The sequence below is a fragment of the Bubalus kerabau genome, chromosome 18 (assembly GCF_029407905.1).
Source record: "Bubalus kerabau isolate K-KA32 ecotype Philippines breed swamp buffalo chromosome 18, PCC_UOA_SB_1v2, whole genome shotgun sequence".
Classification (NCBI taxonomy): domain Eukaryota; kingdom Metazoa; phylum Chordata; class Mammalia; order Artiodactyla; family Bovidae; genus Bubalus; species Bubalus kerabau.
The window spans coordinates 41,240,366-41,267,321 of record NC_073641.1 but is presented as its reverse complement, the minus strand read 5'-3'; the positions used below and the strand labels follow the sequence as shown (position 1 = coordinate 41,267,321).

At 43.0% G+C, this 26,956-nt stretch overlaps 1 protein-coding gene and 1 long non-coding RNA gene across 13 annotated transcripts in view; both read left to right on the top strand.

The window, feature by feature from the left end:
* Positions 1–26,956, top strand: part of RAI14 (retinoic acid induced 14) — a 164,561-nt gene that overhangs the window by 65,148 nt on the left and 72,457 nt on the right. The gene's annotated exons all lie outside the window — the stretch shown is intronic.
* LOC129633146 (uncharacterized) lies at positions 7,286–10,639 on the top strand. 2 transcript variants are annotated; one of them, XR_008704918.1, is made up of 3 exons: positions 7,286–7,860; positions 9,055–9,117; positions 9,834–10,639. It is a non-coding gene; the product is annotated as an uncharacterized LOC129633146 (long non-coding RNA). The 2 variants fall into 2 exon arrangements; XR_008704917.1 differs by having other exon boundaries at positions 7,286–9,117; positions 9,834–9,946; positions 10,151–10,639.

The following is a 26,956-nucleotide window of genomic DNA, read 5'->3' as shown; positions in this document are numbered from 1 at the left end:
AGGAAGTTTACAGACCTTTAACTTTTAGTAGCTCTTCTGTTATCATCTGTTAGTTGAGAAGATACATAATTAGGACCGAAATCATAATCAAAACCGAGATCAATAATGTACAAAAGGAATTTGAATTGTAATTATTATGAAATTTACTGTATTCAAAAAGTGTGTGTATGGCAGGGGGTGAGAGGGCAAATGACACAGAGGGACTTATGCTCATGGATTAATGAAGCTTTCTGACTGCCACCAAATTGAAGCTCCTTCCCCTTAGCCCCATGCCTGTCCCAGTCCAGCGCCAAGGCCCCCATGGTTGGGCTCCATTGGGAGAGCAAAAAGATTGTGAATTTTAGAGTCAGGCAGGTATGGGATCAGAGGATTCCCGGGTGGCTCAGTAAAGATTACGCTTGCCAATGCAGGAGACACAGGAGATGTGCGAGTTCGATCCCTGGGTTGGGAAGATCCCCTGGAGAAGAAGATGGCAACCCTCTCCAGTATTCTTGCCTGGGAAATCTTATGGACAGAGGAGCCTGGTGGGCGACAGTGTGTGGGGTCCCAGAGTTGGACACAACTGAGTAACTGAGAGCCCACGCACAGATAAGGGAACAAACTTCAGCTCCCCCACTGCCTGTGTGAACCTGGAGGAGGCACTAAACCTTTCTGTGCCTCAGCTTACTCATCTTTAAATGGAGATTGCGCTTAAACCTCACAGGGATTTGGGGGGAGTTGAAGTTTTGAAGTTTTCTCATATGTGACATGGTGCCTGGCACAGGGGAGTTGGCACTTAAATATTTGTGTTTCTGCTTTCTGCCTACACTTTCCTACCTGTAAGACAGACCCAAAGCCAGTTGTGTATAAAATCAAATTAATCAGTGAATTCTTTTTGCTTGTGAGTATTAATGTGCATTCCAGCTACTAGGACTGTTTAACTGCCAAATTTAGTGGCATGAAACATTTACTACACTCACACTCTTCTGGAGGGGGTACACTGGGGCAGCTTGTCTCTCTGATCCATGAGGTGAGACTTAGCTGGGGAGACTCAAACGCTGGCTGTGGGAATCACCTGGAGGCTCATTCACTCATCATCTGATGGCGGCTCGTACCTTAGACTTTCATTGAGTCTTTTCAAAGCATTTTTGTCCCCTCCATGTAGCCTGGGCTTCTTTACAGCATAGTAGCTGGGTTCTAAGAGAAGCATCCTGAGAGAGAGCCAGACAGAAGCCACATCGCCCTGGTGTTGCCTCTGCTGCTTTCCATCACTTGAAACAGTCACGAAGTCTCCAGATTCAAGGGGAGGAAAAATAGACTCTTGACTCTTGATGCAGGTGGCAAGGTTTTGGAATAGCCATATGGGACCAGAAATCTTGTAGTGCCACTTTTGGAAAATACAATTTGCCGCAGTATATAAAGTTTATAAGCTTGTAGGCAGAGGTGCTTCCAGAAGGTTCTAGCACTGGTGTTCCTTTGGTTACTGCATTACCTGCCAGCAGGTGCACTTACCAGAAGCTGAGAACTGAACATAAGGAAAGGCCTGGAATATGGGGTTTTGAAGTCTGTCCCAGGATACATATTACCTTCCAGCTTTGAACTTGAGCCTGAGTTTTAATGTAAAAGCCACAGAAATGTTTGGTTGTCAACCACAAACAGAACTCAAAGGTGTAAGACACACTTGGAAAACCAAAGATCAATCCTTTTCTTCGCCTAGTGCCATAAGGTTATTTTATTTCCTGACAAGAGCCAAGTTACCTGTATACCCTACCTTGACCCCACTGATAACAGTTCATGAGCTTTTTTCCTGAGATTTATTTTAAAGTCATTTAGATTGTTCTAGGAAAGTTGTAGTGTTTGGAACAGCAGCTCTGGAGGAGAGGAGTTGACCTCTTCAGATGTGATCACTCTTATTTTTCCCAGTAGATAAACATGTATCAATCACTTTTCTCTCAGCTTGTTTGTCTAAGAGCTATCTTTAATGCTAAACAAACTAAACCCTCAGGAGTATAAAGCCAAAAAGAAATTTTGCGGAGAAAGAGTGAACACAGAACTTAAAAAAAAATTACATATAGATCACATAGTTTGATTATGAACCAGAAAGCCTAAGGGAGGAATGGTGGGGTGAAAAAGGACTATAGTTGTCGATCATTTCTATGGACTAGAATTAGTCTGTGAAATATTCAGTTACTTGAGATTTTGCAAGTCACTTCAATGACTCTCTCTCAAATTTTTGAAAAACTGTCAAGTAAAAATAACAGTTCTATCGACTGTAAAAAATTGCACAGCGTAAACGTTGAGAATTGTGTTTAATTTGGCGGACAGCTAAGGACTTCAAGCCCAAGAGAAAGGACTCTCAGAGAGCACTGAGGGACTGCTCCAAAGAGGTAAGGGTATATATAGGAATTTTTGCAAAAAAAAGCAAGGTAGTCAGAACATCAACAGATTCAAGAAAACCAGGTATCTCAAGTTAAGGAATTTAGCACTCTTCTATGTGTGGGAAGATGCAAGAGTTTGGGCTCAAGAAATTATGCCTTTGATGTGCACCCCAGCTATCTTGGGCAAGGATCCTGTTCTTTTCTGTCCTAAGTCCCCTCAGGGCTCATGGTAGGGAGCAGCTGTAGTGCCTGTGACATCCTTTGTTTACTGATGTGACAGGCACCATTCCTCATTCACAGTTCAATGAGATCTCACATGGGTTTGGGATACACCAGGAATCAGTCACTAAGTCGTGTCCGACTCTTTGAGACCCCGTGGACTGCAGCACATCAGGCTTCCCTGTCCTCCATTATCTCCCGGAGTTGGCTCAGATTCATGTCTGTTGAGTCAGTGATGCCATCTAATCATCTCATCGTCACCAGGGGTAACAGAGGTAAAGTCTTTGGAAATGTACAATGCTATTTACATGTGAAGTTCTGGCTTTTTTTTTTCAGTCAAGGTAGGACCCTGGCATAGTGCAGTGCTACTAAGAGAGGAGGGACAAAGTCCAGCCTCCCCATGCTGTTCCTTTCCCATTTCTTGTCTTTTCCCTCTTCTTTCCATCCCCTTTCTTACCTCTGTTCTGCCGTCTTCCTACATCTTTCTTTCCCCTTCTGTCTTGTCTAAGGCCTTAGATCTCTACTGATGCCTGGCGATATTGCCTGTTAGATTAAACACTTAACTATGTCTTTAATATATATTTACAAAGATTTCACATCCTGCCTGGCCCTATGCTTAAGAGGGTTTGGTCACTGATTTTATGATTACTGTCTAGCCTGTGGGGAGACTCACTTGTCAGGGTCAGATAAACTAAGTCCTTGCTGCTTTCTACACCCGAGCAAGATGTAAAATATTGCCCAAGTGACAGATTAGTGCCTGAAATTCAGAGTGTCTGCTTCGATGCCTTGGACTTGGGCTCTTGTTTAAAATCATCTCTTTATTTTTTCTGGCAGACAGTGTTGTAATGGATTTGCATATTTTTCTTAATTGGACATTTCTGCCTGATCTAGAGGAAAATAAGTCACTCAGTCGTGTCTGACTGTTTGTGACCCCATGGCTTGCCAGGCTCCTCTGTCCGTGGGATTCTCCAGCAAGAATACCGAAGTGGGTTGCCATGCCCTTCTCCAGGGGATCTTCCCCACCCAGGGGTCGAGTCCCCATCTCTTACATCTCCTGCATTGGCTGGCAGGTTCTTTATCACTAGCGCCACCTGGGAATCTAGAGGAAGATTATCTCTAAATTGTTGTTCAGTCACTCAGTCATGTCTGACTCTCTGCAACCCCATGGACTGCAGCTGGCCTGGCTTCCCTGTCCTTCACCATCTCCCAGAGCTTGCTCAAACTCACGGCCATTGAGTCGGTGATGCCATCCAACCATCTCATCTTCTGTTTTCCCCTTCTCCTCCTCCCTTCAATCTTTTCCAGCTTCAGGGTCTTTTCTGATGAGTCGGTGCTCTTTGCATCCAAATTGCTTTCCCCCAAAAGTGAGCTTTATTTATCCATGTAGCCTAATAGTAAGTAAATCATATTTTTTTCAGAGAGCCCCTCCATTTTGGACTGGATTGTGCCTCCCACCCCATTCATATGTTGAAGCCCTAGCCACCAGAATTTCAGAATGTGACAGTGTTTGGAGATCAGGCCTTGAAAGAGGTGACTAAGTTAAAATGAGGCCTTTAGAATGGGGCCTAACCCAGTCTGACTTTTGTCAAAAATTTGAACCCATGGGGAGACACCAGGGGTATTTGAACCCAGAGGAAAGACTGTGTTGAGGACACTGCATGAAGGTAGCCACCTGCCAGCCAACGAGAGGGGCTTCAGAAGGAACCAAACCTGCTGGCACATTGACCTCTGGCTTCCCAGCTGCCAGAATTGTGAGCAAACACATTTCTGTTGTTTAAGACTCCCAGCCTATAGCGTTTTGTTACAGCAGCCCCAGCAAACTAACATGCCTCCAGTTTTAGGGAAAATTTATAAAGTCAGGCTTGTATAATGTGGGGACAATCAGATAAATATAAACTTGTTTCACTTATTGGGAACAGCTATAGAATGATGGTGAACCAGAATGGGTGTGTGTGTGTGTGTCAATGTCTGTCTGTCTCTCTGTATAGAAATTCTAGGGAATGGGCTCACACAGCCATGGGGCTGACAAGTCTTAAGTCTTCCAGTTCGGCTGAGGACCCAGTGCAGAGCTGATATTGCAGTCCCATGTCTGAAGCTAGCTGGCAGTCAGAATTCCTCTTTGGGGGGGATCTCAGGTTGTTTTTTTTTTTTTTTTTATTGTCTTCAGGTGTTTGAATGAGACTCTCTCATGTTATGGAGGATAATCTACTATCCTCAAAGTTTACTGATTTAAATGTTAATCATATCTACAAAGTACCTTCACAGTAACACCTAGGCTTGACCAACAACTGGGCATCAGAGCCTAGCAAGCAATTTGACACTTGAAGTTACCTATCTCGTGACAGGGATGCCAAAGTGGTATCCTGAACTCACAGTATAAGAAAAGTGGGATTTCAGAAGCTGATTTAAGAAAAGCTAACTTTCAAATGGTATTATTAATAATGATGTGCTTTTGCATGTATAACCTCATTTGATCCTGTCAACCAAGCGTTTTTTTCTCTTCCAGTTTTATTGAGATATAATTGACAGAGTGTAAATTTAAGGTGTACAACATAATGATTTGATTTACATATATCATGAAATGATTACCATGATAACTTTAGTGAACATCTGTCATCCATCCTCTTGGTTTGATACATGAATGTGTGAGTTAACCACACATTCAATCATAATGTACTCGTTACCCCTAAACTTCTGTTCATGATACAGGCATTAAGTGTGATGTCAACTGTGCTGGTATTTACACAATGCTTCTGCATTTCAACACTCTTGCTACACTCGTTTTATAAATCACTTGGTCTACAGGTTTTTTTGGTTTTTTTTTTTTTTTTTCCCTGCCTTTGTGTCTTAAGCAGGGTATAGAAAACTGGTGAGACTCGTACTTAATTTTCCTTGGGACTTTGTATCATAATCCTACTTTGCTACCGTGGGAATTCCTGCTTTTAAAAAAAAAAAAATCTAAGCTCTAATTGAGGTAATATTTGAGTTTTACTTTTCTTCTGTTAGGCCATTTGATTGAGGCTTAGAAAAGTAGCCATCTAGTAATTCAAGCTGCTTTTCTGAGGGGACAGTCTCTGATAGAATGGAGAGGTGGGATCTCCTAGGTAACCAAACTTGTACCTCATAATTGCCCTCCTTTTAAAAGAGTCTGGGTCTATTTAAGATGTGTTGGTAACTGTTAAAAAGGAAGCCATTAACCAACTCTCTCCCCCCACCCCAACCAACTGCACTGTGATTTAAATTAATCCCTGCTTTTCATTCTTGCAAGGAACTAATTAACACCCTAATGAGATAGAGTGCTTTAAAAGCAGGTGACTGGTCTCCCCTTTCTCTGGATGGGGTTAGAAATTTTCTTTGGGAGCAGTGGAAATCTATGGGTAGTTTACTAAGGGATTCAAATAATTTAGAAATATGCTTCTATTATTAAACTCTATTCTCTATCTGTGGCTTAGGGATTATGGAGATGAATTCTGGCATTCACACAACCTAAATAGCTTTCTGAGTATATGACCTGAATGTACTTAACAATGCAGATTACTTAGAGAAACTAGAAGAAAATAGAATTGAATAGTCATTATATCTTTGAAGGAAGGGAGGCATTCTGAGCTAAGCAGCAATAGAAGGGCTCAGGAAGTGCACTTAAATTAGAAAGCTTAAGTTCACTGGTAGTAGATGGACATAAGGGCAGACTGACTCAGTCCACTTCCTGTTAGTAGAGGGACAGAAGACTGAGAAAATATTTGTAGCAAAAAAATGTCATCAGTCTTTATTATTTTCAACCCATCAACTCAATTCAAAACAAGCAGAGGACATAGCCAGTAAATAAACACAGCAGAAGTGTTCTCACTCACCAATAATCAAATGCTACCCAATAAAGTCAAATGCAAAAGTATCTCGTAATACAGGGGAGGGAATGTGAATGTGCTGTGCTTAGTCACTCAGTCGTGTCTGACTCTTTATGACTGCATGGACAGAACCCACCAGGCTCCTCTGTCCATGGGGATTCTCCAGGCCAGAATACTGGAGTGGGTAGCCTTTCCCTTCTCCAGGGGATCTTCCCAACCCAGGGATTGAACCCCGGTCTCCCACATTGCTAGAAGGAAGCCCAATACAATAGAGGGAATGTGAATTCTGAGCAGATATTTGATATTAAGGAATTATTATTAAAGGTCTTAAGCTTTATAATAGTATTTTTTTTTTAATCACTGTCTTTTAGAGATAAACACTGAAATGCTGAGAGATAAAAGTATATGATGTCTGGGATTTACTTTAAGATATTCTAGCTTTGGAAGAGAGAGAAGTGAGTAAGGGTGTGGATAAAATAGAATAAGGGAGAGGGAAGCCAGTGAGTTGATACTTGTTAAAGCTGGGTGATGGGTAGATGGGGATTCTTTTTTTTTTTTTTTTTAAGATTTGCTTTGATGTGGGCCATTTTTAAAGTCTTTATTGAATTTGTTACAGAATTGCTTCTGTTTTATGTCTTGGCATTTTGGCCACAAGGCATGTGAGATCTTAACGCCCCAAGCAGGGATCAAACCTGCACCCCTTGCATTGGAAGACAAAGTCTTAACAACTGGACAGCCAGGGAAGTCTCCACTGGGGATTCTTTATATTCTTTTCTCTCCCTTTGTTTGAATTTTTTTTCAATAAAATATTTTAAATGCTTTCTAATAAAAAGTTAAAAAAAAAAAAAAAAAGAAAAACAGACTCCACACTAACTTCAAAGAAAGAGGAAACCAGACATGTTGTGCCTTCCAATGGAAGTACACAACACCTTCTATGAAATATTTGTTGTTGCCAAAACATTGAACTTGAATTTAATCAAGTATTGAGATCCTCCTCCTGATTTACAGGGAATAGGGAGATAGAGAAACATGTTATAAATGTCATTATGAGATGCAATTAGTACAAACTCTGTAGGACGGTTGATCTCACTTCCCTGGTGGCTCAGATGGTAAAGAATCCGCCTGCAATTCGGGAGACCCAGGTTCAATCCCTGGGTCAGGATGATCCCCTGGAGAAGGGAGTGGCTACCACTCCAGTAGGAGACCCAGGTTCAATCCCTGGAGAAGGGAGTGTCTACCCACTCCAGTATTTTTGCCTGGAGAATTCCATGGAGAGGGGAGTCTGGCAGGCTATGGTCCATGGGTTGGAAAAGAGGACTGAGCAACTAAACTAACACTTTCACTTTTCATTTTCTTCAACAAGTAAATTAAAAAGAGGGGTGGGGAAGGAGGAAAACCTACAGATGAAGAGATTGAAGAATGGAGCCACCATTTACAACGTAAGGACCTTATTTGTATCCTGATCTCAACAGACCAAGAAAAATTTATGAGACAATCAGCAAAATTTGGATTTGTCTAAATGTTTGATGTATTAAGGCATTAGTGTAATTTTTTTTTAAAGATATGATGTGGTATTGTACTTAAGTTCTAAAAAAAAGGTTCTTATCGTTTAGAAATATTGACTGAAGCTATGCTATGTGATTTGGGATTTACTTCAAATGATCTGGGGCAGGAAGTATTTAAAATGGGAGGATAAATGAAAGGAGACTGGCACCGGTTGATAGTCTTGGAAAAGGAGTATAAATTATTTCCTCTACTCTTGGATACTTTAAAATATTTCCATAAAAAAATACCAGTTTCTGCTCATTGTGGTATAATCGAAAACATTTTTCCACAGTGATGATACCCAATGCCTTCATTCTTTGCTGGTATCCTTTACAGAAAGCAATTTTATCTGAGATATTTTTGAAAACTATAGGCACAGATATGTTTCTGGATGTGTTCTTTGTGTCACTTCCCTGAAAATAACCTAAACATTAAACAACAAAGGAATGTTAATTTTTTCAAAGTAACTTATGGAATTTTCTATATTCTATTAATGTAAAATAACAATGAATTGCCCTGTAAAGTTGCTTTTAGGACAGTATTAGCATAAAAGAAAGCAGGGCAAAAATTATGCTAGAAAAGATATGCTTAGGAAAATTGACTAAAAAGAAAGAAAGCTAAATTTTGACTTTTTTTTAGCAGAATATCAAATTATGGGTGGGGATGTTTCTCTTGTGTATCTCTTTCTAATTTGCTCTTATGTGATTATATTTTGTTTTTAAGATCTTAAGGTACACAGATTAAAATGTATAATCTTGTGAATTGAGAAAAATACTCCCATACCTATATTTAAACTACAGTATTTATCTTCACCTAAAATAAATATACTGTATTTAAGAAAGTAATATCCTGGAGGCTTATATTTTAAGTGAGTGGTAAATTTTTTGGCAATTTTATGCCCTAGAAAACTCTTCTATAGGATGTTTATTTATTTGCATCTTTTTACATTTACTTATTTTGAAATAAGCAAGAATAAGTAGCCTTGATACTTTTGACCTGTGGGAGATTTTTGCATTTTTACTTTTTATTACCCAGTGTGGGGAGGCTGCTGGCAAAGTTGGCTTACACATTGCTTTTCCATTTTCTAGTTTCTTGGCACTCAGCTACCTAAGTGCTTCCCTTTTGTAGGACCTAAAAGGAAAAAAGAAAGAGTAAGTGGCATCTTGTAAATAGTTTGGGGAAAAATAATTTAAGGATAAAAGGAAGAGTAAGTGGCATCTTGTAAATAGTTTGGGGAAAAATAATTTGAGGAAATGACTAGTCAAGTCACTGACAGTCTGGTTACCTTTCTTGGTAAATGTTGTCATCTCAGCTCCTGTTTTGATAGAGGACAGTTGAAAGCACTGGGGTTGCACCAACTGGGTGAAGTTTGCACAGATTCAAAACAGGAAAGTTGAGGATTAACCAGTGACGTATGGCCTGACCTTCCCGAAGAAGTCTGGCCAGGGTGCATGTTGATCTAAAGCACTAAAGTTAGAGCGGTGGTGAAACGCTGCCTCACCCTTCCTCGGCCTGTCTTCAGCTTTAAAGCTGCAGCAGGGAGTGAATCACAGGCCCCGAGTGGAAGTAGTCCCTGGAGATGAGACAGATCTGGGTCCAACAGAGACCTGGGCCCAACCAGGTGTACTCAGGAACCACCAGCCCACCCAGGGATTGCTCAGGAGCCTAGGGCCTGAAGGCTCAGCTGAATGGGGCTACCCTGCTGTGGGAAAGTGCCATCTGGCCACGTGGTGGGTTCTTTTCTGCTCAGCAGTGATGCTGATCTACCACCCATGGACCAGTGCCCAGGAGGGGCCTGATTCTCTTTAGGTACCCAGAAAAATCTGGCTCGTGGGTTAACTTTATTTTTTTTGGCCATGTCATGCAGCATGTGGGATCTTAGTTCCCTGACTAGGGATCGAGCCCAGGCCTCCTGCAGTGGGAAGTGCAGAGTCTTCACCACTGGACCCTCAGGGAAGTCCCTGGCTCATGGATTTGATGGTAATTATTAGACAGAGCCCTAGTACTGGATGTGTTGAATCACCAGCGCTAATTTTACCAAGACAGTTCTGAGTTTCTCCTACCTTATAAGAGTCCTAGTGCTTACCATTAATTTTGCAAAATATTTACTTGCTCTGGGTAGTTTAAAATCATTTGTAAAGATGATCTTGTACTTACAAGATTTTTTCCCTCCCTCATATTCAGAAACTGTGATCATGAGGCAAGAATTAACACCCAGGAGACAAGCTATTCGGAGAAGGCAATGGCACCCCACTCCAGTACTCTTGCCTGGAAAATCCCATGGATGGAGGAGCCTGGTTGGCTGCAATCCATGGGATCGCTAAGAGTCAGGCACGACTGAGCGACTTCACTTTCACTTTTCACTTTCATGCATTGGAGAAGGAAATGGCAACCCACTCCAGTGTTCTTGCCTGGAGAATCCCAGGGACGGAGGAGCCTAGTGGGCTGCCGTCTATGGGGTCGCACAGAGTCAGACACGACTGAAGCGACTTAGCAGTAGCAGCAGCAGCAGACAAGCTATTACTGGCATCCTCCCACAGCCTCTTGCCCACCTCTGGGAGCCTGGAGTAATTTCGTTGTGCTTAGAAGCCTCCAAGTGACTTGTGCCAGGGTTTCTGAAACACAAGCTGTTCATCTTGTGATAAATTGTAAAAAAAAAAAAAAAAAAAAAAATTGTTTTATTATACTTAATTTCCAGGATCCTTAGAAATTTATTAAGGTAAAAGAGGAGAACAAGATTCTCTGAGGAGTCTAAGACCCAAGAAGTTTCAGAGAGTTGTCTGGAGTTGTACATTTTACCTGGAAGTTATTAATAACTTCCCATAGCACAGGGCTTTATCATGGGTCTTGTCCACTGCTCTGTCCAGTGCACTGGAGGTGCTCAATAAGTTATCTGCTGAATGAATGAATGGGCCAAGCCAGCCTGGGCCAGTACTGTAGTGCCCTTTATTGAATATGTGCACTTTACCCTATTGGAGCCGTTAATTGATCTGATGAACTGTCTCAGGTCTGTGAGGTATAACATTAAGAGGGTCTTTATTTCTTTTTAGTCCTTGCTTTCAACCATGCCCACTGAATCTCCCTTTCCTGTCCCTTCACAGCTGCAACCTCCACAAACTTCTAGAAATGAATCCAGTTTGGGAAATTAACCTGCAACATGATTTAGATCTTCTCCTCTCTTTCCCCCAGTGCAGCTTGCCCCAGTCAGCACTGGACGTGAGAGAGACATGAGGTATCCTGCCCTTTCACCCTGGCCCCTTGCTCTTTGGGGATGGAGCCCCTCCTGAACCACCCCAGCTCCCCACCTGGAGCAAGGACAGGGAAGAAGCCTGGAGGTGGCAGGGAAGCTGAACAGCTCTAGACTTAGCTAGTTGCAGCTGCTGCCCTCCTCTTCTCTCTGATCAAGGCTGTTTCTCATCAGCGGCTCGCTCGGAATGTGTCGCAGGTTTCAGTAACCTGACTCAGGGGCTCTGTCTCCAGCTGGCCCCTTTCTAGCCCCTCTCCCTACCCTCTTGCCCTCAGACAGCCGTATTGGTCAGGGTGTCAGCAAGATGGCTCAAGTAAGACTTCACAACGTGGCATCCATTTGAGTCCCAGGAAATCCACTGGTCCTTATCTCTCCAAACTGTGGGTGCTGCTTTCCTGGGCCTGCCTCCCTCCTCTTCTGCTCCCTCCCCTTTCTCTTCTCTCTCCTGTCACTCAGGTCATTTCATTTCATTCAGGGAAATCAGTCAGTCCACTGCCTAAATAGATTGACAACCAGTGAAAGAGATTTTGGTTTTTCCTTCTTGAAGGCGCCCCCCCATCTCATTTTGTTGGGGATGGGGAGTGAGCTGGGTGGCTGGGGTGCTTGGAAGCGAGAACCCTGCCCTCCCCTCCTCAAGGGTCTCTTGTTCTCCCCCCTGCCCTAGTTCTACTTGAGACTGGGAAGCTGGTATTAGTAACTTTAGTTACTTTTTAGTAACTTCTGGAGGAAGTATACAACCTTAGTTGTTTAGAAGTTGGGTCACTTACTGGTTTTTTTTATCCAAAGCAGTAGGCTTTGTCTCTCATGCTCAGGCAGTAAGGAAAATGATATCAAGATTTTATCAGACACTTAGGTGTCAAAGACATTTTGGTAGAAGATAAAGCAGTTTTGTTGAGTGACACCATTAATGGTCTGAAGGGTTAAAAAAATTTGTAAATTTACAACCTGGGATGTTAATTGGCAGGCTGGATAGATTCCAGTAGTATTTGTGCCCCATCTCATGCATTCTTCAAGTCGCACTATGCTGTGCAGACATAAATGTTCAGTATGTTGAAGACAGAGCTGTGCATAATCATGAGGACCTGGTAACAACCTAGATGGTGTGAGAAACTTTTGCTGTAGCTCATTAGTGATATGGGAAAATATTCAGCTTATATTACCTGTTGAGAAAAGTAGGTCATAGGGTCACAGAAGAAAATATTTGTTTTATGCATAGAAAAAATATGACTGGTACAGAAATTTAGGGCTTCCCAGGGCATTGGAGAAGGAAATGACAACCCACTCCAGTATTCTTGCCTGGAGAATCCTAGGGACAGAGGAGCCTAGTAGGCTGCTGTCTGTGGGGTCGCACAGAGTCAGACACGACTGAAGCGACTTAGCAGCAGCAGCAGCAGCAGCAGGTGGTGTAATGGTGAAGAAACTGCCTGCCAATGCAGGAGACACAAGAGATGCGGGTTCAGTCTCTGGGTGAGGAAGATCCTCTGGAGTAGGAAATGGCAAACCCACTCCAGTATTCTTGCCTGGAAAATTGCTTGGACGAAGGAGCCTGGAGGGTTCATGGGGTCGTAAAGAGTCAGAGAATGAGTGACTGAGCACTTCAGCACAGCACAAAAATATACAGGTTTATTAATCTTGAATGATAGGATTGAAAGTGATTCTGTAAATTTTTTTCTTTTTAATTCTCTGTGGTTTTTGAACTTTTCTGCAGAGAGTCTTATTTACATGTATGAAACATTTTAATAAGAAATTATACTAAAAAAAAAAGAAAGAAATTATACTATTAACTTAATGAAAAGCCAGAATATGTACTTGTATAAGCTCTTTTGTCTTTTACATGTCTTATATCCTTAATTACTGACGAATTTATACATTTCTTAAAATTTCTAAACTTCAAGACTCTTTAGTCAGTTTTTCTCCTACTTGGCCTAATAACTATTACTTCATTCCACATTCTTGCTTATATTTCAACAACTGAATGTCCTAAATATTATTTGGCACTTATAAAGGCATATGGTAATTTGGAAAAATGCCTTTATTACAGTATAAATCTTCCAAGTAACATTAAAAATTATGTTGTGGTCTCCATTTTGAAGACCAGAAAATGTGAACACTCTTAACTTGCGGAAAGAGCCTCCAAATGCTATTTATCTTATATCTTGACTGTTCTGTAATTTATTGGAATCACTGAAGTGTTTCAGGGAAATAAATTCCACAGGGTTTATTTAAGTGCCTAGGGCTTAATAAATTAGAATGGAGTTTTAAGCACGCAGAGAAATGTTACGTCATAGGTCTGCATCTCTTCGTCTGTGTGAGTCGAGTATCAGCCTATAATATCTGTGGGTTAGGAACCTGGCTATGGATCTGGTTTTCTGTGGGCCACCCCCCACCCCCCGCCCGAGTCTACAATCCATGGGGTCACAAGAGTCGGACACAACTGAGCAGCTAACACTTTCACACTTTCCCCAGGCCTAGCATGGTGCATGGTACATGATACACTGATGGTTATGGTAAAAGCAAACATTGACTCAGTTCTTGATATGTGCAAAGTGCCTACTATGTGGTTTTCATGCATTATCCTGTCTAGCCCTTAAAACAACTCAGAAGTAGGTGATTTTTAATGTTCTCTGAAGGGGGGAGGGTGCAGAGCTAGAGTATATATTGAGTGATACATGAGAAAAATGTCAGTAGTTGGGATGCCAAGCTGACTTCAAAGTCCACAGTTACAGACATACCTTGGAAAAGCTTTTGATTAAGTTAAAATTCAGGTTAAATTAGACCGTTTTCATGAAAGTCCGTGTACAGCATAGGTTGGTATAAATTGAGATAAACAGAAGGCACAAAAATTCCTTAGTGTTATGAGAAAACTTCATAAGAAGGATCTTTTCAGTGGTTGCCACATTTTACTTTATTTAAAACCTGTCAAATCCTCTCTCTGTTCTGAGTACTGTCATTGGAATAGTTAGGATACTAAATAGAGCAGTTCAGAGCTAGGATGAGTATGCAAATAATTCTATTATGGTGCAGGATGTGCTGGGGGTAAAGGTGGTGGTATTTAAGCTGTGCTTGAAGGGTTTTTGACAACGTAAGGAAAGTAGTACTGTTAGCATAAAATTTTGGAGGCAGATCTTGAGAATGGGTTTGGTTTTGTTAAAAACACTCTGGGAGGGCTTCCCTGGTGGCTCAGTGGTAAAGAAATCCTCCTGCCAATGCAGGAGATACGGGTTTGATCTCTTTGCTGGGAAGATCCCTCGTTGCCATGAAACAGCTAAGCCCGTGCACCACAACTATTGAGCCTGTGCGCTGGAGCCCGGGCACAGCAACTACTGAGCCCAGATGCCATCAAGCCTGTGCTCCACAAGGGAAGCCACCGCAACGAGAAGCCTTTGCACTACAACTAGAGCGTAATCCCCCTGCTCGCTGGACTGGTGAAAAGCCCACACAGCAGTGAAGACCCAGCACAGCAATAAATAAATAAATAGAATTATTTTTAAAAGAAAAAAAAAAACACTCTGAGGAATCACGCAGTTATCTGAATGAATACATCGTTCATTCGAAGACCACCATCTCCCAGCAGGATGCTCTTTACATAAAGAAGAGTGTATTGGAGCAAAATGTGCTGTCTTACGCTTTGAAATATCAAGTCTAAATGTTTAGAGTGGTGGCAGTCAACATTGCAGTCTTGTTTTCAAGGTCCAAGGTGGTCTACGTCTTCGTTGTTTTGTATATTAACTGTTTTACTCCTTATGCTACACACCATTTATGTCAACCAAATTTTCTATATTTTGGGGTTCTTATTTTGATTCATTCCTTGATTAAGGGGACCATGGCTTTGAAAACTTAGTGAGCATTTAGGTGAGGGCATACTCATGATTTCTACTCAGGTAGAATTGCCTCATGATGCTCAGTGCCTCTCAAAACTCTGTTGGTTTGTATTTATTTTAATTAAAAATATAAAAATAATAGTTAAAAAACAAAACTCTGTTGGTGTTGGGCCACTGCATCTTGGTGTTCAGTGTTGTAGGGAAATCTGAGCCAACCTGATTTGGGGAGCCTTTGAAAATGATCTGTTTTCAAATTTAAAAAAATTTCAACAAAATGCGTCTCAAGATGCTGGTCTCTTTTCCCCTGCCCTCCATTCCCTAATTCTAGCCATACTTGGAGACACACTTTTCTTTAGCTCATGGTAGTTTTCTTCTATTAATTCTTTTATTTCTTTATTTTGCTTAGATTTCTGCATCATATTTTGCCAGGATTCCTTTTTTCATATCTTTTTTCGTCTCCTTTGTATTATATCTCTCTACTTTTCCTTTGAGTTAAACTTTTCTTATACTTTAGCTCCAGATTTCCAAGATTCCTCAGTCTACTCCTCACGATTCCCCACACATTTTAAATTTGGCATCTTCTTGTAGTCATCTTTGATTTCAGATTGTTCTGTGGAATAGTTTCAGTTTTTTTCCTCCCGAATCTGGTTGCAAGCACACATTTGAAAACTGCTCTAGTTTCTTAAAGCATAATTCTGTTTCATGGGAACAAATGTGCTCTGATTCCTCGAAGAAATTTGCCTCTTTTGGACTTGTTGAAGCTGTTTTTAGGACCTGTGCTGTCTCTGGCAGCTAATACTTAAAGAAAGATGGTTGTGCTCATCCGAAATGGAGGGGAGAGGTGGGTTCTATCAGATACAATAACATTCCTATTTGAATGTTTCAATCCACAAACCCGTTTCAGAAGACCAGGAACCTGAGGAACGGGTGAATCTGAGGTGACTGTAACAAGAAGCTCTCATCTACGCTGGAGCTCAGTCTCAGGGGCAGCCTGTGGTTCGTGGGCACAGTGCCCCTTTCTGGGCTGCCCCTGGTATCTCTTGTGTTTTTCAGTGTCCTGATGGTATGGGGTGCACTCCATAGTGACACTAAGTGGTCACCCTCACCATCTTCCTTTATCCCTTTGATTAGGCATCATGAATGGAGTTCGTTGGAGTCTGTTCCTGGCAGGCAAGCTTGTTGTCATCATTAGTCCATTGGCTTTTCGTCCAGCTTGTCCCGTCTGACCTAAAACTAGATACAAGAGGTTCCCTGGAGTTTCTGGCTTGTGGCTGTCATCCGTCTGTAGTTTCCTGAGCAGATGCAAGTTTTCTCTTCATTTTATATTCTGCAGTTCATTTTAACAGGACACTGATAAATCGGTCAAGATATTTAAGACATGGATGAATTTTCCTGAGATCTCAACCACTTTAGTAGCTTAGCTGAGAGTTGTAGCTGGAGCCTTGGGACTTGCAGACAGTCTCATCTGTGCTGTTGCCATCAATCTGGGATTGATGGGAGTGTTTGATGAACGTGAACCTCAGCCAGTCTTCCTAGAGGAAGAAAACCATTGTTCAAAATAGCAAAGGGCCTGCCCTTACGAGTGTGACTAATAAACATATTAGCAAACACATACTGAATGCTTACTGTGTTCCAGACCATGTTCTAAATGTCTTGCAAAATATTTGACTTATTTAATTCTCACAATCACTCTATGGTAGAAGTGACTCTTATTATCTTTTATTTTTATAGCCAAGGCACACAGGAGTTAACAGACTTGTGCCAGGTCATGGGGCTGGAACCAGGCTGGGATCCTAGGAAGTCTGGCTTCAGGGTACCTGCTTTAAAGCACTACTTATACTGCATTTCAGTAAGCAGGCATGAAGTTGGGGATCTGATAGTGAAAAGAGTTTGGATTTGTTAGAATAAAGAGGAGAAAGTCCATTGATGGCCAGTAGTGCAGGAGGGGTGTCAAGATGACAGTGTCAAGATAATAACATTTAATTAGCTCCCAAGAGGAAAGACTGTCTTGGGAGAATGGTTAGATATGGCTACTTTCTCAGTGGTTTCATAGTAACACTGCTGCTGCTAAGTCACTTCAGTCGTGTCCAACTCTGTGAGACCCCACAGATGGCAGCCCACCAGGCTCCCCCGTCCCTGGGATTCTCCAGGCAAGAGCACTGGAGTGGGGTGCCTTTGCCTTCTTCTGCTATCTTTAAAAAACCCTAATGCTTTACTAGAGTCTTTCACTTGGGGAGACATTCAGTCATTCGATGAATGTGCGTTCATCACGGCCATGTGTCAGCCCAGGTGCAAGGTGCCTGGGATACAGATGTAAAAGCCAGAGCCCCTACCCTTGAACTTGACAGTCTGAGATACCACAGATACACACCAAGCGACTTTCAGTAGAAATGGACCATGAGTGATAATAAGCTGTGTGTAACATGCCCTGGAAAATGGAGTTTCAGAATTTCAAAAGCATCCATGTTGTTTATTTTTATTTCATTGTTTTATCAAAAGTCTCCTTCATTTCCAGTATGTATATCCAAACTGCAGATTCCCGACTTCTATATTAGATAAAGGTTAAAACCATAGCCCAAGGCCACACATTAGCGTTCCAATATTGCTTGACTAGAATTTTCCCTCTTTAGGCGACTCTTGTCTGAGTTTTCTTGGCACCCAGTGCCTAGTTGAATCATACAATTCTAAGCAAGACACTTTTCTGGGAATCCCTTGTAGACCCTAAAAGGATAATGAATGAGGCTTTACATACGGGAACCTTGATGAGTTTTCCAAAGTTCTCTCCCTTGGTTTTGACTTGTCTGTTGTGCTTTTTAGGAAATGTGCAGTTACACACTTCAGTCTTCTTGGGCTCTGCTTGGGAACCCTTTGTCTGAGGGGATCGGGGAGACAGTGATACAGGAGGGCCATCTATACACGAGCTCATGGGAAGTCTCAGAAAGATCATACTGTTGGTAAACGTCACAGCCCCTCATCTTGTGCGCAAAACTGCTGCCCTCTGCCTTCAGACTTCAGGCTGAAATACTTTGTTAGAACCAGATTTTTTCCCCTGTGGGTGGATATTGAAGTTTATTTTGGGTTGGCTATTATTGGAGTGAAGAAAGACTATAACAGATATGCCCTTTCTTGAGAACTACAAGAATTTGGGTGTAAATAAATCAATGGTATCTCTTGCCTCAAATACATTAAAATAGCCAGACTGTTTAAAATTAACCTCTGATAACATTAGACAGTATGCTTATGTGTGTGTAATGTTTTGATTATTTAAGTCACTTTCTGGTCCTTGAGGCTTCCAAACCCCGTGACAGCACAGCTAGAAATTTGGAGTGGCGGTGACGAGTGGGAGCCCTGGGAAACTGGGAACCCAGTTTCCTCCAAAGTGGAAAGGCTGTATTTTAATGTATTGATTCATTTAAAAAATATCCAGATTACTCTGGAGGCAGGGGACATTGTGGATGAATATGAAATTTTCTGTCATCAAGTACAGTCTGTCTGGGGAGTCAAATATTTTTAAATGTGCTATTATCTTCTATTTTACAAATGAGGAAACTGAGATATAGGGAGTTAAATGACTTCTCCAGGGTGCACAACTAGTAAGCAACGGAGCCAGGGTTGGACTCCAGGAACCCAGACTCCAGGCTCTTAGCCCTGTACTCCATGGCCGCTTGTGAGACTTGAAATGGGAAAACCGCATGCTTCGAATGCTAGTGTAAAACTTTGCTAAAACGGAAGGCAGGGAGCAACTTTATGCCTCCTTAGCAGAGAGAGATGGCAAGATGAAAACAAGAGCGAGGAAAAATTGAGTAGTTTCATGTAGAAGGGGAAAGAATGACTTGGATTCTGGAGCCCAACAGATTGGCTTGAGAACGTTTGTGTGGGGGGTGGGGGGGGAGGGGGGCGGGGCGGGTGGCAGGGGCCAGAGGGTGAGCCGGGCAGAGTGGAATTGAAGGTTTGAAACTGAATTAAGAGACGTCCTCCCTTGTATGTCTGTGTGGACAGCTGCTAAAGAGTATGGGGTCCCAAGTTGGCCACAGATAGCCATGGATGCTTTTGTAAGCCAGAGCAAGAAGCAAGAACATTTAATCTCCAGGATAGTGGGCTTGGGAGAAGGGAGGGCTGGGGGTGGTGAGGAACTGGAGGTAGAAAGGCCAGTTAAGAGGCTGTTGAAATGTTCCAGATAAACAGTGATCAGTGTCAGAGCCTCTTTCCTGGTTCTTTAAGTATCCGTACCTGTCAGCGTGCCCAGGACTTGGCAAAGAGGAGAGCCCCATCCGAAGTGTCTAACACGATGCCTGGCAGTAGCACCTGTTTGTGGAACTGAACTGGATTAATTAAAGGCAGTGGCTGTAAGGTGGAAACAAATCAATGCAAGGGAAACTGGAAAAGCAGTTGTCAACAGTGGTTGGTGAGTAATCAACTGGGGAGAGAGAGGGAGAGGTAAGTCAGGGTCTCTGGCTTGATTGGTAATATGATTTTAGTAACAATTACAGTCGGTGGGGTTTTCCACACACCTTCAGGCAATTCACTGACACCAGCCGGGTGTCCTACTAGTCAACCCAATTCTGTCACTGTCTACCTGGAAGTGACACCAGATTCCATAGCTTAAGGGCTCAGTGCCACAAGACTACCCCCAACCTCAAGTCCAGGTCATCACCTGTACTTTTGACTATCTAGCTAAAAATCAGAGGGTTACATAACCCTTCCTGCCTTCGGTTTGATGAATTTACTAGAACAGTTCATAGAACTCAGTGTCTGTGTGCGTGCTCAGTTGCTTCAGTCGTGTCCCACTCTTTGTGACCCCCTGGACTGTAGCCCACCAGGCTCCTCTGCCTTTGGGATTTCCCAGGCAACAATACTTGAGTGGGTTGTCATGCCTTCCTCCAGGGGATCTTCCCAACCCAATGATTGAACCTATGTCTCCTGAATCACCTGCATTGTAGGTGGATTCTTTACCTCTAAGCCACCTGGGAAGCCCTTTTACTTACTAGAACTCTGGTTTATTATAAAAGGATGCAACTCAGGATCAGCCAGATGGAAGAGATACCTAGGGCGAGGTATGGGGAACAGGCACGGAGCTCCCATGCCCTCTCTACATCTACAGGTATTCACTAACCTGGAAGCTCTCCAAACCCTGTCCTTTTGGATTTTTACGAAGGCTTCTTTACACAGGCATGGCTGATGAAAATATTTGCCATTGGCAGTGGATTAAACTTCCAGCCCCCTCCCCTCCCCTGAGGTTGTGGGAGGGGACCAAAAATTCCAACCCTCTAATCACAGGGTGATTTTTTCTGGCAGTCAGCCCCCATCCTTAGTTGTGGTCCAAGAGTCACCTCATTCATATAACAAAAGACCCCCCCCCCCTTTTTTTTCCTTTTGCTCTCACCACTTAGAAAATTCCACGGGTTTTAGGAGCTCTGTGCAGGAGATGGGAACGGAGATCAGGTATACATTTCTTATTATAGATCACAGTATCACAGGTGAACGTTCCTCTAACCAGGGCATGGGCATCAAGACAAGGGAACCATTGAGAGGAGGGTGCAGTGAGCGTGGTTCAGGCTCTTTTCTCATTGTGAGGCATCTTGATTGCCTACTGGGACTTGTTCCATCTTTAGTGCAGAAAGGTAGGGAATTTTGAGATTCACCCTCTTGTCCAGTCAAATGTGGTTAATATCAGGCTAACTTGTCATCTTCATGGTTGCCCAGGGAAGAATAATTCTGGCTGATCATAGAATCACATAGAGAAATTTTAAAAGCTAGCCCTCGTGTTTTTTTCCAGAGACATAGGTGATTCTATTATATAACCACCTACAGCCACCTAGCCGTGCTCTTTGAAAAACATTGGGTATAAACAGTTACGCTGTTTATTTTAATAATCATAAGTTTTTTCATCTAAAAATTTTGAAAAACTTAGAGAAGTAGATTTTTAAAAATCCGGCAGTCCCACCAGCCTTGAGATAGACACTAGGCACAGCCACCTTGACGCAGGCTCACCGTATCTGTGTGTCTGTACCCTGGTGACTGTGAATGAACAGGAACTGAATCAGTGTCATCTGTGGGTCCCCCAGAAGGTTTCTGTTGACCTGCAGTCAGTGGGGGTGGAGTCCTTGCAGGCTCTTTTGTGCTGGGTAAGCAACCCTCTTTCCATGTGTCATTGTCTTAGATTCCTACCACAAACTGCATGGCTTAAAACAACAGAAATGTGTTCTCTTATAGTTCAGGAAGCCAGAAGTCCAAAGTCAAGGCCCAGGCAGGGCTGGTTCCTTCTGGGGAGTGCTGATGGAGAAAGTATCCCATGCCTCTCTCCTGACTTCGGCTGACTGCTGGTGTCCCTTGGCTTGTGGACACAGCACTTTAACCTCTGCCGCCCACTCGCTGCCTTCACCTGGCCTTCTTGCCCATGTCTGTGCCTTCACTTCTTATAAGGATACCAGTCATTGGATTTGGGATATCTCAAAATCCTATTTCAATTAAGGTCACACTTTGAGATTCTAGATGGATATGAACAGGGGACATTATTTGATGCATGGTAGTCACCTGTGACTTGCACATGGCTAGGGTTAGGGGACAGTAAGTAGGGGGAGCTGCCTTGGCCTCCCACCCTGAACTTGGGATCCTCAAATATTCTCTGAGTCTCAGAACAAGAAAATGAACCATTGGCAATGGAGATACTGTAGTCCTAGGTGGACACCTGCCCCAGTGAGGAGTCCAGCTTTCACTGGTTGAACTGGCTGGTTCTAGAAGGGAGAGTTGAGAGAGGGGAGGACAAGTGCAGGAGTGGAGAAGGGGCAGCAGAAGATACAGAGAAGTCAGATCTGGTAGAATTTGTAACTCCAGGGACTGTTTCCATTGCTCATAGATTTCTTTAGCTCTTATTTTGTCCCTTGGTCTTCATTTAACATCTATAAAGGGTATGATGCCTGGGCATGATGAGGGCAAGGGACCACCCTGGTCCTTTTCTCTAACCACTTAGACACTGACCGTGAATTCAGGCATTTGGCTTAACAATGTGTGGATGAAGTCATTTCATCTGGATACTTCATGTGAAATCTATATTGTGTCCCTTGGGTAAAGAGCAAATCTCAGGAGTTGTGTCTGTCTGTTATGCTCAAGTTGAGGCCAAAAATACCTGTTTGTGCTTGGATTATAGCCAGACATGTCCCCAAGTGTCCTGTCTGTGTGGTAATAAAGTCTTGCTCAGGCCTTAAGATGTTCACTGTTACACATATATCACACGCAATTAATATTATTTGATTAAATCAAATCTTATTTGTATATGATTCATAAATATGTATACAATGCCAAAGAATGTTCAAACTACTGCACAATTGCACTCATCTCACACGCTAGCAAAGTAATGCTCAAAATTCTCCAAGCAAGGCTTCAACAGTACATGAACCAAGAACTTCCAGATGTTCAAGCTGGATTTAGAAAAGGAGAGGAACCAGAGATCAAATTGCCAACATACATTGGATCATAGAAAAAGCAATAGAATTACAGGAAAAAACATCTACTTCTGCTTCATTGACTATGCTAAAGCCTTTGACTGTGTGGATCACAAGAAACTATGGAAAATTCTTCAAGAATTGGGAATACCAGACCACCTTACCTGCCTCCTGAGAAATCTGTATGCAGGTCAAGAAGCAACAGTTAGAACTGGACATGGAACAACTGGCTGGTTCTAAATTGAGAAAGGAATACATCAAGGCTGTATACTGTCACCTTGCTTAATTTATATGCAGAATACATCATGTGAAATGCTGGACTGAATGAAGCACAAGCCGGAATCAAGATTTCCAGGAGAAATATCAATAACCTCAGATATGCAGATGACACCACCCTTATGGCAGAAAGTGAAGAGGAACTAAAGAGCCTCTTGATGAAAGCGAAAGAGGAGAGTGAAAAAGCTGGCTCAAAACTCATCAAAAACCTAAGGTCATGGCATCCGATCCCATCACTTCATGGCAAGTAGATAGGGAAACAATGGAAACAGTGGCAGACTTTATTTTGGGGGGTTCCAAAATCATTGCAGATGGTGACTGCAGCCATGAAATGAAAAGACGCTTGCTCCTTAGAAGAAAAGCTATGACAAACCCGCTGCTGCTGCTAAGTCATTTCAGTCGTGTCTGACTCTGTGTGACCCCATGGACTGCAGCCTACCAGGCTTCTCTGGTAGGGATTCTCCAGGCAAGAACACTGGAGTGGGTTGCCGTTTCCTTCTCCAATGCATGAAAGTGGAAAGTGAAAGTGAAGTCGCTCAGTCGTGTCTGACTCTTAGCGACCCCATGGACTGCAGCCTACCAGGCTCCTCCATCCACGGGATTTTCCGGGCAATAGTACTGGAGTGGGGTGCCATTGCCTTCTCCCATGACAAACCTAGACAACATATTAAAAAGCAGAGATGTTACCTTGCTGACAAAGGTCTGTCTAGTCAAAGGTATGGTTTTTCTAGTGGTCACGTATGGATGTGAGAATTGGACCATAAAGAAAGCTGAGTGGTGAAGAATTGATTCTTTTGAACTGTGGTGTTGAAGAAAACTCCTGAGAGTCCCTTGGACTGCAAGGAGAGCCAACCAGTCCATCCTAAAGGAAATCAGTCCTGAATATTCATTGGAAGGACTGATGCCAAAGCTGAAGCTTTAATACTTTATCCACCTGATGGGAAGAACTGACTCATTGGAAAAGACCCTGATGCTGGGAAAGACTGAAGGCAGGAGGAGAAGGGGATGACAGGATGAGATGGTTGGATGGTATCACTAAATCGATGGACATGAGTTTGAGCAAGCTCCGGGAGTTGGTGATGGACAGGGAAGCCTGACGTGCTGCAGTCCACGGGGTCACAGAGAGTCAGACACTACTGAGTGACTGAACTGAACTGATATGAGCTTACTGTTCAAAGAGGCCTTACTTTGAACATGCTTATGCTGCTAAGTCACTTCAGTCCTGTCTGACTCTGTGCGACCCCATAGACAGCTGTCCACCAGGCTCTGCCATCCCTGGGATTCTCCAGGCAAGAACACTGGAGTGGGTAGCCATTTCCTTCTCCATTGCGTGAAAGTGAAAAGTGAAAGTAAAGTCGCTCAGTCGTGGCCGACTTGTAGCGACCCCATGGACTGCAGCCTACCAGGCTCCTCCATCCATGGGATTTTCTAGGCAAGAGTACTGGAGTGGCTTGCCATTGCCTTCTCCGATGAATAAAACCATACTTTAAATGCTTTTGTCTGTAAAGTTCATGTATCATAACAAGTTTGCTTTTTGGGAGTTCCTGCTTTTAAAGAGACTTAAAGCTCAGAGTTTCCAGTCTCAGTGCCTCCAGACTGAGGTCTGTCCCTCTGCTGCATGCGGCCCACCATGCCACCCTCTTTGTTCTTCCTGGTTTTCTCCAGTGCGGTGAGCATACGAGAAGAACAAGACTGTACAGTGGAAAAGATCCAGAGGTCTGGGGTTTGAATCCTGATTCTTCACTTTTTCTGGCCTTGTGAGTTTGGCCAGCATACGTATGTTTGCTGATCATCTGTTTTCTCATCAGTAAAATGAGGATAATAATAGGAACCTGATTGGATGGTGTGTTAATTTCCTAGAACTGCCATAAACTGCCATAAACCAAGCAGCTTAAAACAACAAATGTGTTCCCCTCACAGATCGGAGGCTAGAAGCCCAGATCTGTGGGCTTCTACTACAGATCTGGTAGATCTGTAAGTAAGATTTGTAATTAAGGTGTCGACAGGCCCATACGCCCTCCAAAGACTCTAGGGGAGAATTCTTACCTCTTCTAGATTCTGATGGTTGCCAGCATTCTTTGTTTAATGGCATCACTCCAGTCTCTGTCTCTGTCATCACATGGCTTTCTTCCTGTTTCCTCCATGTCTTCATCTCTCCTTGTAGCGACACCAGTCAGGAGCTTGGAGCCTGCAAAAGCCCTCTTTCAAAAGAAGGTCAGGACTTCCCTGGTGGTCCAGTGGATAGGAATCCATTGCCTGCCAATGCCAGGCACAGGAGTTCAATCCCTAGTCTGGGAAGATTCCATATGCCACGGGCAGCTAAGTGTGTATGCCACAATTACAAAACCCAGACCACAACTCCTGAAGCCCACACACCTAGAACCTGTGCTCCACAAGAAGAGGAGCCACAGCAATGGAAGCCCATGCATCACAGTGAAGAGTCCCTGCTCGCTGCAACTAGCGAAAGCCTGCACACAGCAACAAAGACCCAGTGCAACCAAAGAAAAGTTAAAAACTGAAGCTTAAATAATTGTCACACTCTAGGGTTGGGCAGGGGGACATGGATTTTGTAGGGACACGATTCAAGCCAGTACAGGTGCTTAGACTGAAATGAAAGCAATCCTTTAGAGCATCCAGGGAGGACCAGTATGTAGTAGAAACTCAGTAAGTCCCAGGAAGCCATTTCTTTAAAATATAGACTTGATCCCTTTGCTCAACACCCCCATCACCCCCTTCTCTTCTTGGTTATGCTGGGCCACCCTCATCTTACTTTATTACCATCTTTTGGGGGCTGTTTCTCCAGGAATCTGGCTACCAGCTTATGTTTTTCCTTTCTGCCGTCATGGTGGAAACTCTGACATTCATCTAAATGACCCACCCAATAACCTGCCTCCGGTCTGTAGCACTGTGCCCTGGACCTTATCCTTATCTGCCCCGATCCCACGGTCATTTCAAATACCTGTTCACTGGCACCTCCCGTCCTCTTGACCCTGGAATCTCTGCTTTCTCTGTCTTCCCAGTCTCCGGGCATGGATCAAGCTACCCACCCTCTGCTCCCATCCTACCTAATGCTTCTGGTGAAAAATCATACGATTCCACTAAATGGTTTCTTTATGGAGTTATAATTCTTACTCTCAGCTGGACCTTCAGGGCTGCTTGAAAACCCCTTTACTCATTTCAGCTGGGTTTCCTTTCTCATCCCCCCCAGGAGCTATTGGGAACATTTGCTACTGGGAACATTTTTCAAGCTCCTTAGCCCCCCACTGACTCAGCCTCCTTTACCGCCTGCCTCCCCGAGCAAACAAAAGCTATAAAACATGAATTGACGTCTTCTCTACTACCGTGACTCTGACCACCTTCCTCTTCCGCCCTTCTGTCTTAACACAACTCTAATTCACAGATCAGCCTTCTGCCTGAGTGGAATCCTCTCTTCTGCCCCCTCCATCCTTATATTTTTCATTCCTCCTTTCTCCATGGACCTCTGTGCTTGCCTTAGTCTGTAAACACACTTAAATCTTGCTCATCCTGAAAAGTGCATCCATTTTCTTTAAATTGAACTGCTTTTAGCTTTCTTCTCTTGAGAGAACCAAGAATAACTTTACATGTTTCTTAGCTTCTCTGTGCCCGTTTCCTCATCTGTAAAGTGAACTCAGGATGGTACTTGCCTCATAGGGTTATTGTTAATATTAAATTGTATTTATATTCTTAGGTCATGTTGTTGAAAAGTGAAAGTGTTAGTTGCTCAGTCGTGTCCAACTCTGTGATCCCATGGACTGTAACCCATCAGGTTCCTGTCTATGGGATTCTCCAGGTAAGAATACTGGAGTGGGTAGCCATTCTCTTCTCTAGGGGATCTTCCTGATCCAGGGATTGAACCCACATCTCTCCCATTGCAGGCAGATTCTTTACCACCTGAGTCACCAGGGAAGCATTTATGTAATATTATGTAACATTGTATGTAATTGCAATTATGTAATATTAAGCAGGAACTATAGTACAGTTCTTAGAGCTATATGGTTTTAGCTGTTTGGGTAGTAATAGTATCCCCTGTGGGCTTTGATAGGATTCAATTCACATCACTGGCCGAGTACTGACAGATGATGAAGTTATTGTGTGTGTTTCTGTCCTCAGAAGTATGTCAATTTCTTCAGGGTCAACATTACTCATGTCCATCTTTTTATCCCTAGGGCTTTGTGTAGTAACA